The 14,252-nt window shown below is 46.4% G+C and overlaps 1 protein-coding gene across 2 annotated transcripts in view; it reads right to left on the bottom strand.

The window, feature by feature from the left end:
• Positions 1 to 14,252, bottom strand: part of LOC1271478 (uncharacterized) — a 46,237-nt gene that overhangs the window by 21,267 nt on the left and 10,718 nt on the right. The gene's annotated exons all lie outside the window — the stretch shown is intronic.

Raw genomic sequence — 14,252 nt, 5'->3', positions numbered from 1 at the left:
TAGCTGCTTCGTTTTCCATTTCCCTAACCTGGCCGGTTTATAGCATCATAACTTTTGTTAGACACTTCACGTTTGCCGTCTCGTAGAAACGTATCCATAAGATCGTGGTTGCGCCAATGGTTGGCGTTATAAACATTTCCCAGTTTTATTAGTTTATGCAACAAGCCTCCGTTATACTCACATAGTTTTTTACGTCACACGCAGACGGTACTGCGTACCGTCTGGTATGTGCAACGCAGAAATCAATCGAATATAGATATAACTTGGCTAGAGGGCAATTGAACTAGGTTTTGTTGCGATCGTCTTGTTTTAGATACTTTCGATTTAAGGAATCTTATATTTTCTGCGTTAATTGTCTATGTTCTAGACTTCACATCCTATTTCAACTTAAGATATCTTTCAATATTTCAATTTTTTTTGTCGAAAGTAATCTTCTCAGCCTTAAGCTTCACTTCAACAGTATAGTTTCTGTTAGCCATAAATTCAAAACCATCTAGCATTGCTCGCATTGCCTGACTAAACATTGCATCAGGAAACATGCTTTCCCACCAACTCGTTAGCCCCAATTTTATCGCCTCGACGCACTGCTCTTGCACGCAAAATGGCACCTCCCTTTTGCGTTCAACTTCAACCAAAACTAAACAAAAATAACCCCTTAACGGGTCCTCATTGATGCAGGTTGCATAGATACTCCGGTGCGCCGCTGTTCAATGTCAGCGCATCATTATTTGCGTCAACCAAAATCGAAAGAACGGTGGCAGCTCTAAAGCTTCAACGCGCTCGGGTGAGAAGAGGCCACTACGGCCTTCCCAAACAACGGCCTGCAGGGAAAACAATGATGGCATCTCGAGAAGGTGATGGCACCCGATTTGGCAATTGGATGTGGGTTTTGCATGCGCAGCCGGTGCCGATGAGCCCTGATGAGCCGAGTCGTCACACAAAGCGCCAGCCACATACAGCGTGAGAGTTTATTTTTCGGGCGGTTTTGATGAGTTCACCGTTAAAATGCAGCAGAAGGTGTAAGTTCGTGGCGTTAATGTGTTTTTTTTTGTTACAGCACAGTGGAGTAAAATATTTGAATCAGTATCATACTAACATTTTATGTAAGATTTGAGGTTTAACAAATAATCTGCGACAAAAAAGTAAAAGAAATTATTTGCGTCTCACAGGAAACATTCCAAACAAATATGCTTAAACTAAAGCATTGCAAAGCCGCTTCACTTTTAAGCTTAATTTAAAATGCTTGCAGCCTCAACAGCCAAATGATCACACACAAATAAAAAGAAAAACAAACGCTTACCCGGACCAGTTGCAGGTGTTCGCCCGCGTGCTCTCTTATTCACAATTTAATGGTGCTTTTATATTCCCTTCTACACCAGCGTGCTCCCCAGCCGTGGAGAAACGATAATTCGCACCGGGCCTGCGTCGTCACCTTCGTACCTTCGCAAGCGACGAACCCCCAAATCCCGTACCGTTGTCTGCTTTTGCCGATTTCTTTTCGACCCATTCCGCCCGGTGTTGCAATGTTCCCGCGTACTTCGTGCGCATTGCAACGGAGTGAACATTCCACGATCTTTGACACCTTTGGCAGATCTCGCTTTGGAAGAAATCTCCCCGCTTCAAACCGGTGACGAAGTACATTGCGCAAAGAAATGGTGCATAGTAACGCTACCCTTGCTAAAAGCGACTTGCTAGCTCTAGCAGTTCGACACCAACAAACGTAGGATATGTTTATCAATACAAAACGGACGCGCGCTCCCTTTGCCATCCCAACGCACTGCATTTTTAGTGGGATGCAGTTTTCAAACCACCTCGTCAAACACCTTCGAATGCGTGGGGATCGAAACACTTCACAGTGGAAATTCCTAGAATGTGAACCTGTGTCTCGCACATAAATATTACGCTTCCGCAATGTTTCGGCCTCAGGCAGGGTGTGTGTAAGGGTAGAGTTCTGCATGAAGAAAATTAATTATCCATTCATGTGTTTTCGAGACTGTCACTTCAAATGCCGGACAGTGTACCAGAGAGGTGGGCAAGAGATCATCAGCCAGACACGATCAGCTATTCTAATCGTGCAACGACTCGTTCCCGGAAAAAGACAGAATAACTGCGGGAAGGGTCACGTTCGATCTTATAACGCTTTAGGTTCATTCACACTTGCACAGGTCTGCAGGAGAAAAAAAAACACATTAAAGTAAACATATTCGCCTCGTTCCGATTTCGCTCAGACACTTTTCGTGAGGGTGGGTTGTATATGTCGTCATCCGAAAACGTAACATTCTGGACCTCACAGAACTGCCCGGCGGCATGTTGGCGAGTGTGTTGGCATACTGGAAACCAACAACAGCAACAACAAAAACGACACAAATTTCCCATGACTCATCTCCCCCATGCCCTTTCCAGGGAGCATCCACTTCAGCCTCATATGTTATTGCTCTTGCGGTGCTTGGAACTGTCATCTGCACAAAGAGCAAGAATCCCCGTACGTGCGTGTTCGTTCTCCCGGCTGCAAAACCATTAAAATAAGATCCCCTCACCGGTACTGGGGTTTTTTTTTTTTCAGTTCCGAACATTGCTTCTGGGCGATCATTTACATGATGATTAAGGTCGGCTCAGAAGTATTCTTTGGCACACGATCACCATACACACACACATACACATGCTGTCCCGGTGAGGTAGCGTTCGCGCGAGGGATTTAACGTGGGCGAACGCATACGCCCGAGTAATGAAGCATACACCCGGATGTGCTTGCGGAAGGGGCACAAGTCTTACTTTCGTCTCTTCCTTCAAGTGCCTTGACCTTAATCTCGGACAGAAAGAGCAAGGAAAACAAAGCTCCCGAGAAGCGCCTCGTTTATGTTTGCTGCGAAGCGGTAGAATGAATTGCACCAGAAGGAATAAATTACATTTTTATCTGAAGCTATTTTTCGTTGTTTCGAGAATTCTTTCTTGAGCGGGTATGGTACAGTATCGGACATTAAGATAGGACCCTTTTTTTCAATGCACCGTGCACTTGTTTTGCCACGTTACTCGTGTTTGTGTGTGTGTATGTGTGTGTGTATGTGTGTGAGTGTGTGAGTGTGTGTGTGTGTGTGTTTGTGTGTGTGTGTGTTTGTGTGTGTGTGTGTGCATGTGTGTGTGTGTAGTAGTAGAAAGTGAGTGTGCTTTTTAATGTGTATTTGCAAGTGCGCGGGTTTGTGTCTGAAAAACATAGCTTGCCATGATGTCATATTGCGTTGAAATTATTCTTATTATGTGTGTTATCATGTGAAACATTGTGCGTTTACACTTGGATAAAAACTAAAGTTTGCATCGACAGCAGCCCTTGTTCCTCGGACGAAAACGCAGGTGTGCTGTTTCATGAATGTGAATGCGACACCGGTGCGAAATGGACACACGCACAATAGCAATGAACTCGGCATTCTCTCACAGGTGTTTCTCCAGTGCACGCCATTGAAAGGCCTTCGTGCATCTCTGCGTTGCACGTTGTGTGCGAATGGTAAACTTTGTGCGTGCATTGAGCTGGCGCGCAGTTGTTCTTTTCAATGGGCGTTTTGTTTCATGAGCGCGGCAGTATTCTGTTCTCGATTTTGAAGGGAAGACGCTTACTCGCGTACTCGTTGATAGTTTTTATCCATGCGATGTTTTCGCTGCTCGACAACGATGTAATTCATCGCGTATAGAAGTAGAACGCAGGCAGAGCACGGGATCAGCCGTGTCCAAGTTTTTAACCAGCGCGTTCTTGACGGTCCAAGCAAGCAATGTTAGTAACAATGGGTCGAGGTAAACGTTGTACCGATTATCAGCGCCATATGTAAAAGCGAATGGCTGCTGCTGGCATTAAGCGCAAAAGGATCGAGTTCGTAATGGAACGATCGCGCACTTTTGTGGCAAACGCGCTTCGGACAACCGAAACGTGCTTAGACAACTGAAACGCGCTTGGACAACCGAAACGCGTAAGTCAACCGGTCGTCCTCAGAAGACCACGGCGAAAGAAGACCGTAACATTGTTAATATATCGAAAACACACTGATCGTGAGGGCGGTGGTCCTGCTTATCACACCAAAAACCTAACCCAAAACACAAAAAAGCTACTTACAAATCTATCCGAAACGACCTACTTGTGAAACAAACACACACATCAATACACATTCAAACATACATCCACACACACACACACATGCACACACACATACACACACACATACACACACATACACACACACACACACAAACACAAACACATACAAACCACACATAAACTTGGCCCAACGGGTGCACGGTGCGTTAAAAACCCAATGCCCTATCTTTCTGTCCGATACTGTACAAGCCCATTCCTTCCCAAACGAAGTAGAATGGACTCTCGAGAATGAGATGGAATGTGATGGATGGTTGAATTAGGTTTTTGAGCAAATATTATTCCTCCAGAATTAAACACATACTCCAACACGCTGAAAGGTCAATAATGCCATCCTTACAATGTACAATGGTAATTTCAAATCCTTTGAGTGTATCGAGTGTGATGGAGGCCCTCCCCCAACAGAAACCAACCAAATCAAGGATGCAAACCCTTCGAATCGTCTTAATAGGCTGCTGCACATTACGGTGCCCGCCAGCTGTCAAGTACGAATCAATTTTTCATTTTCGACCCATTTGCCCAACCGAAGCCTATTGTTTCGAGTCGATCTTCCCCTCCCCGGCTTCACGCAACCTTGCACGCTTTGAAGGAGATTTTTCGGAAGAAAATTACAGCGGTAGTAATGTCTCGCGTCCATGGGCTTACACTGCCGGACACAGGCTTACCGCGAGCAGGAAGCAACATCGATCGAACGCAGACCTTCGATCGTGAAACAAAAGCCTAAATAAGAAAATGAAGCCCGAGGCAAAAAAAAGGTGCGTTCAAATAGAAAACGCACCGACCGATCGCAGCGCGATTCCGGTAGCAATTATGACCGCCGGAATAATTAGCCGGTTTTTGAGAAAATTTGGTGAAAATTCAATTTGAAGAAGCAACCGTGACGTGCAGCTGTGGCAATGGATGGCAATGAAGCGACCATGCGCTTGAATTCGGGCCCGCAGATAAAACGCTAGAAAGACTGTGACCGCGAATGATCATGTAATCGATTTCGAAGCATCGACGTTTCGGTCGCTGTTTGGTGGTCATCGGATGAGCGGTAGAAGAGCTCACCTTACCTTGACAGTGGATTTGGTTCCTATTGAGAGCTACGGCATGGGGAAAAAGAGATGCTTCAAGATAAGTGAAGCACTGAAGCGATGATTTGTTTCGTAAAGTACGCGTGAAGTGTTGAACATGAGCCTCATGACCCCATGTTTTCAATTCCCGATGTAGCTTGGCCAAGGTTGGGTTATGGAAAATGGCATCAATTCCCCTTCGAAATTCCGATAAAATACACCTTGCCGATGATAGTACACGAGCTCAGCGCCGAGAAGTCATTTTTTCTTGTGCCTGCTTGTGTTCGATAGGCGCGATCGCGTTGTACCTCAATGATGAACCGATGTCATAAATCTGCGCACACAAAATTGCGCCGTCGTTGTACATTTCTAAGCCTCGCATTAATTCTCGCAGCCATCCATCGGAGCTTCTCTCCCTGTACGATCCTAACCATAGCCGCGAGATGTCGATTACATGATCGTGTAGAGTGTGGGTGTGGGAGGAATTTCTGTACCACAGGGCTTGGCCACAGGACGACACCGCACAACCAGCACAACGACCCTGGTTAAGTCGAATTCCACAAAACAACAAAGACGCACAGCAGTAAGCTCCGCGCTGCAAGTTTATCATAAATAATGCCAATAATAATAAATAAGGTTTGCAACTTTGCATTGAAGATTGCACTCGAGAGCCTGGCACTCGAGATTCCCTTGCCCGGCTGTGGTTGGACCCTACGCAGCATGTACAGCATGCCGGCTTGGGTCGATCGCAGTGCGCTGCCATCAAGTTACAAGCGTAAATCGCCGCGGGACATCGACATTGAACTCGCTTGGTTGCCGCTTCTGATGCAATTATCAACTGTCAGCCTCCAGGAGTCAGTCCCCACTCGCCGCTATGCCTTGGCGACTTCCGAAGCAATCGTCTCGTTCTGATAGTTGTTGGTCACTCTTCCCGTGGGGTAAGTGGTCGATTGCTATTGTACGCCACCCCGTTACTGTCATTTGTCATCCACGTAGCGCGCGCCTTGCATCGCCTTGCGCCTCCACCAGTCACTTTCATTTTCTTCTCCTCTCTCCGGGCGTTATCTCAAATGCTGGAAAATTAAGCACCTTCCAGCGGGACGCGCGTTCGATTGCATTGGAATTGCAGTTTAATGTTGATTTTATTGTGCGGCCGCACGCCAATAGAGGTCCGGCACATTCCAACGATGCATTTCCGTTCGATCTGGCCGACTCTTGACACTGCAAACACTCACTCACTCGCACAAAAAAACTCGCTTTCCTTTCCTCTCGTTTTCCGTACTCGGATGATGAATCAAAACGATGATTTCCTATCTTCCCGCCATTGCATGCATTCCATTCTTTCTCTTTCTTTTCCTCTCACTTTTTGCTTGCGCGCGTTTTCGATGATCAAAATTTTCCCCTTTTTTCGCTTTTCCCGCGATCATTAAACCCCGTATTGTTTGGCATTTTTTTGTGCTTGCTACATCAATTGTTTTTCTCGGTGTTTGCGATTATGACGATCATCGTATTTCCACAGGAAATTCAACAAATTCGACGCACTAAAGTAAACGTTTTTCTCTATTTTCTCACATCTCTCAGCCCACCGCCCAACACTCAATCGATCGCAAATTATTGATTTTATTAGTACAACCCTCCACTTCCCCGATCCCAGTACACCAGGCAGATCGGTGCGCAGGCATAATGTAATAAATGTTTTCCCAATGCTTTTCATCGATTTCATTACTACACATCCGTGTAGAGCTTTTTGGTTCGGCCTTTTTTTTTCGTTTTGTTTTGCCCGAACTACCTACCCCTTTGGACGGCGGAGCGGCATTATGAAACGGTTACGAAAGCGCGCTCCGGGGCTGGACCCATCCCTAAGGGGCCCACGCACGCTCGAGATAGCTTTACTTTCTAAATTAGCCATCCATAGAGGGACGCTTTATTTTCGTTCGGCCGCTTCTGCTCGATTTTTATTGATCAACCAAATTATGGACGGTTGCTGTCGTATGAAGGTGAAGAAAGCACACCGCGCGCTGGCAAAAGAAAGAGCAGTAAGGCGTCCGAGGCATACGAGCCGCATTTCGCCACCTATTACTCCCAACTTCACGGTGGGCGAATGGCATTCGAATACACTGTCCCTCGTCGGTCACAGCGCAGCGCAAAAAACACACGCACACACACGAGAGGTATCAAATGAGCTATGGGCACGTAAAATTTGTGTGGAATTTAGATTTGCCATTTTGGTGAAGGCCAAACGCTACCAAATCGGTTTGCGGGTGGCCACCCTTTGCTGCCCCCGGCTTCCCACTAACAGACGCCGTTTTGCGACGCCGGGCCAAGACGGTCCATGCGGCTCACCATGCGGCTAATTAATGCCCGCTCGTTGCGTTGTGCAATCGATCCGCCGATCCGCCAAAACCTGTGTTCCCACCCCCTGGGAATGGGCACAATTTAACAACAATACTCGCCGAAACTCTCCACAGACCGACGGCGACAAGTGCGCATGTCAAGCGCTACGGCCACCATCCTTCTAGCCGTCTTTGCTACCGTTTGGGAAGTTACATAAACTACTCTGCACACGGCTGCTTGTGCGCCGTGCGAGATGGTGCGAGAAAATTCGTGATAAATGTGCGAAAATGTGTCCACAAAAACTTGCACAGCCGAATGGTCGAGCGGAGCGCTTTCAGCCAGCCCAGGCAGCTCCTCCTTTGGCGTACATTTATTTCAACCTTTGCAGAAGTGGCCCTTGTGCCCCTAGGTGCTAACATGCCACCGCGAACGACATCCACGGCAACTGAACGGAATAACACGGCTTGAGAAAATGCATAAAGCTGTGCGCGGATGCTCGGCGGCACTGGCTCGGAAAATGGGCACCATTTTCACGCCCACCCGTACAGCCCGTGACTAAACGATTTAGTTTTGTTTTTCACGCCGTGTCCCATTGTGCATTGTGAATTGTTGTCCGGCGTGTGCACTTGACGGTGCATTGCGATCTGGCCGGCCGCTGTTAGTTGATCCTCCCAAGGGTCACCCGGTCGATGCACATTAGTTTATTTTTTATGAGTCCCTCTTTCTTTATTCTATCACAACATCACTCCAGCGAACTTCAAGCTTCAAATGTTGGACGAATTGGCGTTAAAAATGTAAAATGTGTAACCGATTCTGCGCAAAAGCGTAAAAGCAATAGTTGCGAAATAAGCCATCCGATGAAGTTTGTCTCCTGTTCGAGCCAGCGATTCGAAGTCCTTCGCACAATTTAATTTTGCATGAAACGCATTTTCTGCTCCGAATGTGTCCTAGCGAAGCGAATGGAACAGAATGCAAGGTGCAAGACGGCGTTGTTAGCATGAAGGTCGCACGGCAGGGACACATTGAAATCGATACCACTTTAATTGGCTGAATTGCTGGCCTGCAGGAACGTTGCAGCAAAGTGATCTGCGGGCTTATAATAACTACAATTTATGGCTGTAATGGAGCTTCTGGTGAAGATACAGGTAAATATAGATACGGAACTTTTTGATCGACAAGAACGTCTGATCTAAGGGCAAAAACCAAGCGGACTGGCTGTTCCTGCTTAATAAATGAGTTCGCAACAGTTTTACAATTTTAATGCATTTAGCTGCAAATAAAAAATATATAAAAACGTAGTTTGGACATCAGCCGGAGAAAACCTTCAATAAAAACCAATCAAAATTCGTAAAATGTACCCATATCAAAATGAAAAATGGAACCATACTTCCATAGTTTGATTAGTTAGTCAAATAATTTTATGTTTGTTCGCGTAAAAGAACCAATAACTTCAAAGCTAAAAATACCATTATAGTCCAACTGTTTTTCTCAGATCTTTAGCCTAGTTAAAAAAAACCCGTAAAATAAACCCTGAAATATATAATCTTGCTTTATAGGTTGTATTAATTGAATTTATGAGCTTTGACAATGATTAGATGTTTCTCCTGTAATTGGAATTTTATCTGATTCTCTCTGGTACTCTCTCATTGCTGTGATTCACACTTGCATAGAATTATGCAATCCCATTTTTGCATACATTGCCATCACCGAAGCTACCGAATGCACTAATGCCTAGGCACACTTAGTCACACTAACCTTCACCTAGTATTGCTTCTGGTTTGCCAACAAGTGTCATCAAGCCGGATGCATTTGATCTTGAGAACCCTTGGTCTTCTTTTCCGGCACCAACGGGGTGACAAATTGTTGCAATCACATGATTCACCCGCTCACACAGGATAGCCTAATACGGAGTGGATGTTCGAATCGATAGGTTTACAAAATTCCCAACCACTCTACTCCGACGCTTTAATTGATGTCGTTTGCTCTTCTGAATCGACGCGTCAAGAAGTCATTACTCATGACACTGTCGGCACTCCTGCGTCAGAAGGTAGCAATCACAGCATCAACACAGGTTCTAGCAGCAACACGGATTTAACATTGTTGAACAAAGCGTTGATGGAGCCGTTGCCCACAGCTTTGAGTTCCCGGACACTCCCAAAATCGCACAGTGTGAAATATTTTTAGATTTTATCAGGCAGCTGCACCGGGAACGAAACTAAGCAGCCAAACTAAAGGCTTTTTTCGCGCTTTGCTTGACCTTTACCTTTTCATCATGTTGCTACTACGCACGATCTACTACATGATTCAAGCTGAACTCACGAAACTCACACAAGTCACGCTAAAGCGCCATCCTCTATGTTTCAGAGAAAAAAAAATGAAGTAAATAAACCTTCACGCAAAAACGGAAAAGGGTAGAACATTTTTCCCATCCCTAATAGGCACCACAGGCCACAGAACAATTCGCACCAAATCTGCACTAAACGACGCTACATTAAAAAACACACACACACACTCGCCCCAAACCTTGGGGGTGGCTCGTTAATGCTTATTAAAAATGATCTCATGAATGGTGAGAGAATACGGCGTCGTGCCGTGGGCCGGTTTTTCTGCTGGATGTGACGCGCGATCTTAACCACGCCGCAACAAAAGCCGCAGCCTCCAGCGGAAGTGCCGACCGATGACGAAATTTTTCGCCTTTTCGGTGGATAGGCCATATCCATCTACGACGCGATTTCACGGCACCGAGTCTTTGCCATTCATCAGAGGGCTAGCCTCAAGCGATCGACTTCATTGTCCGATGATGGATAGTGCGCCGTGTCCACAAGATCGCACTCCGATGACGTCTATGCACGCGGTCAATGAAAGATTTCTTTTTTTTTTCGCAAATAAACCACTGAAATTGAAGAATTTGGGAAGCGATACCCTTCAATAGTGCATCAAAACACCACCGTAACCACTTCTTGTGACGGTGATTAATTGCTATGAACGGGTTAACAGGGCGGGTAGAGGTGTGACGGGATCAAACCAGCTCGGACCTGTTACGAAAGCCAATTTCACCAACAACATACCCCGACGAAAACGACGAAAAAAGCCTAAAATACGTCCACTAACTCATTTCTCTTTCACCCAATCCGTCGCCATGCTTTCTTTACAATCTTCCCAGGCGCGCTGAATTATTTTAACAGGACTGTAATCACTTGATAGCAAGGGTTGGGCTTTGGAGGATCACCACGATACAGCGACATCTCTCCGCCTGGTCGACGAAGGTGTGCCAGTGTTGCATATTCATACGCTCCTGGGAATGGGAATGGGAATAAAATCAACTCACTTCCGTCTTTGGTGGTGACTTTGCCTAAAAATGCCGCACCATCCTATTATCAAACCGGTTCGCATAGGTCAAAGGCAAGAGCAGGAAACGACCTGTTAGCGTTGGAGCGTGGTGGTGTAATGATTTTACGATGAAATTTCCCTTGCCGGTCCCGAAAGCGAACCCGCTGATTAAAGATCATTATCAGACAGGCGGCATTTTGGCTTGAATTAAACGATCGTCACGCCTCCAACACGCCCCAAAAGCCTGCGACATCAAAGGCGCTTAGAGAAACGCGTCCCCAAACCACGTCCTAAAGTAGAACTGCAAATAATCAAGTTTGAGCCGTACGTTTGCACCAGACAGTAATTCCGTACATTGTAAACATCCGTTACCTACTCCACCACCACCCTCCAGTGGACGGGTTTGGGTACCACTACACACACTTCCGGCAACAGAAGGCGACGACATGCTAATGATGACACGGTAAAAATGTCATGCACCTTTTCTGTCACCACGGCAGAGCAGGTAGAGGAGTAGATGGTCCACCGACTCCCGCCCGTCGCCTCATCGATTATGCACAATCGCTTACGCAACGACGACGACGACGATCATCTTACGGGAACTCCTTCTGCATAATGAATTGTGACAGCAGAAGAAGAAAGTGAGCACTGATGGCCGGAGGCTGCGAGCAACCGGTACGTGACGGATCGGTGGACAAACTTTCGCTTTCGACAACAAAACTAGAGCTTGGGCGTGTGAGGGCCAGTTTGCGTGACCTTTTTTTTGCGGCCAAAGTACAAGCACTTTGGGCACTTCAAGATCACGCAGCAAGCGCTCGTGATCATGCCATACCGACCGAAATGCGTATGGCAAATCCGCTGTAGTGGATAATTCGTTGGTCTGCGACAGATCGCATGACAACTTCAAGAGTCACTTGACATACAGCGGTCTGGTATGGAAACTTCCAGAAAAAAAAACTTCCCAAAGTTTGAACCTCCGCTCAAATGACATAAGATCAGCCGGCAATGCTTTTGGAGAAAAATCAAACAAACAAACACAACGATATACTGCGGTGCAGGTGTCTGTGGTGCCTGGACCAACCGTGTAGCCCGGTCTGAAAGCGAACGTTAGTGTCGATTGTTTAGATAAACCCTCAGCGCTCTGTGTCTGCACTTGGTGGCCACCGGCGATGACGATCTTCCTTAATTGGGTAAATATGGAATGTATAATTAAGCACTCCCGCGTGCGTTAATGCAGTCGTGGCCGGTAGTGCGCGTTCGCTCTATGCCAAAGGCCATTTTAATGTCCCATTTTTGGACACAGCAATGAAGAAGGTTATTATTTTAATACACTCATTGTTAATTTGTCGGATGGGTGTTGTGGCAGCAAGAGAGGGAGAAGACACACCGCCAACCGACTAGGGTGGTCGCACTGTATGCTGATCTTGTAACGAGCCGGCCGTTTCATTCATCTATCATCGATCATATCACATCGGTGCAGTGGGTGCATTGTTGTGGCCGTTTTTTGTAGCTAGTAATGAAGGGAAAGAAAGGTGAATAAAAATAGCCAATAATCATTTCCCGAAGGTTGGACAGGAATTTACAAACGGCGCATAATGAACGTGCACTCTGCCTAGCCGAACGTCAATTGACGCTCGATGACAGTAATGGTGATTGATTCAAAGTTCGATGACGAATGATGCAAATCATTAGTAGCGAGTTTTCTTCCCTCCATCGGTCACACAATCATACGCGCTCTCACACACACACACAGGCGGCCATTCTTCCCCAACCGGATGTTGATCGGTTCGATGTGGTCCGATCAATGCGCGCGCGTAGCCGGATGACCTTAAGGGACAGGGGAACCGGTAAAAGATCAAGCACATTCCTTACGGCAGAAGGCAGCCAACCCGCAGCCTCAACATCATCGGTCATATTTACATATTTACACATTCCTTTCGCTTGTCACCATGGCGACGGATGTGCTTACATGATTGAGCCGTTTTATGTTGCTCCACCATTAGAAGCGTCCAGCGCCAGGCGGAACGTGAACTTTGGAATATGTGTTTAGGGTGAGCTGTGTTTTGAAAAACGAGAAACGCAAAGTCCAAAAGTTCGTTTCCTTTACATTTGTTTTAACTTTGTTGGACATTGTATTGCAGGGTCCATTGGCTTTACTTTCAGTTGAATCTTTTCGCCAACTCGATGCCACACTCTTAACTGCTCCACCCTGCGATTCTGCAACGATGCGTAGCAGCTAACCACGTTTGATGGATTGCAGAGCTCCCCGGTAGAGGTGTGACACGCCGAAATTTCACAATGATTGCAACGATTTTTAAATGGCTTCATGAAATTTTCACCACTCACCGTAACCGCAAAGATTTAACGCTGTTTCGAAAGGCTCAGAAAACGGTCAAATTACTCCTCATAAATGGAAGCGATTCGTGTCTTTCTCTACAGTGAAGGAGATGTGTAAAAAAGGCAGCAGGCAGCACTTTTTGCATCTTATTTATAGATCAATCCACCCCCTAAAACATGTCAGTTGTGTTAAGGGAACTGTTTTGCAAACTGCACCATTATTTATCTACGCATCCGTTACAGATTAATTTAATTTATCACGATCAATTTTCCATCCCACTGAACACGCTAGTCCGCCAATTCGTCACCACTGTTCGCCATCGGGTCGGGTATTGGGAAAGCGCATACGCACGTTACGCTACATAAACACCTGATTTGAATGCGACCCTACTATGCCTTCACGATATGTGATTGCGCACTTGTGGCTTCTCGATCAACCGGGTGCGATACCGTTGGATTAAAACCGCAACTTTAGGTTTCAAATTTTCAACAGCTGTAATTTTCCCACTGTCTCCATCATCGCACCAGCAGCTCTTTAACTAACTCACCGAAGCTCCCTCCGCATACCCTGTCCCCTCGCAAAGCCTGTACAAGCTGCCCAATCATAATGGGCAATAATTGAATCGACTTCAATTTCACCGGAAAATGGTACCCAGCGTGATGGTCGTGGAGGAGCAGCGATTTCTGCCGCAGCGATAGAAAATCGACTCGCAATTGCGTGGAGAGTTAAAAGTGAAATTTGTAATTTCACATTACCGTGCCGCGGTTGAGGGGAAAGTCTAAAATTGACTGTCGCCCGAAAAGCCGAACCGTATCATTGCTCCGCATGATTGTGCGGTGAACTTTTCCTGCTTCGCCACCTTCCGGGTCGGCAGCGTCGGCGGGGCCGGCCACATTTGTCGCGAAAGTGCACAACCTCGGCGGGGTTTCGGTTCGGTGCACCGCGCGAATCATTTATTGGTTGCGATCAATTTCAGGCGCTAATTAGAGAGTGCCACATGGGGCTGCTTGGTGGGAGACCGGGCACGGGAAGATGCGTTAAGGATGATTGATATATG

Source organism: Anopheles gambiae, chromosome 2 (genome assembly GCF_943734735.2).
Source record: "Anopheles gambiae chromosome 2, idAnoGambNW_F1_1, whole genome shotgun sequence".
Classification (NCBI taxonomy): domain Eukaryota; kingdom Metazoa; phylum Arthropoda; class Insecta; order Diptera; family Culicidae; genus Anopheles; species Anopheles gambiae.
The sequence above is the reverse complement of the archived record's forward strand: the minus strand, read 5'-3'. Positions and strand labels throughout refer to the sequence as shown.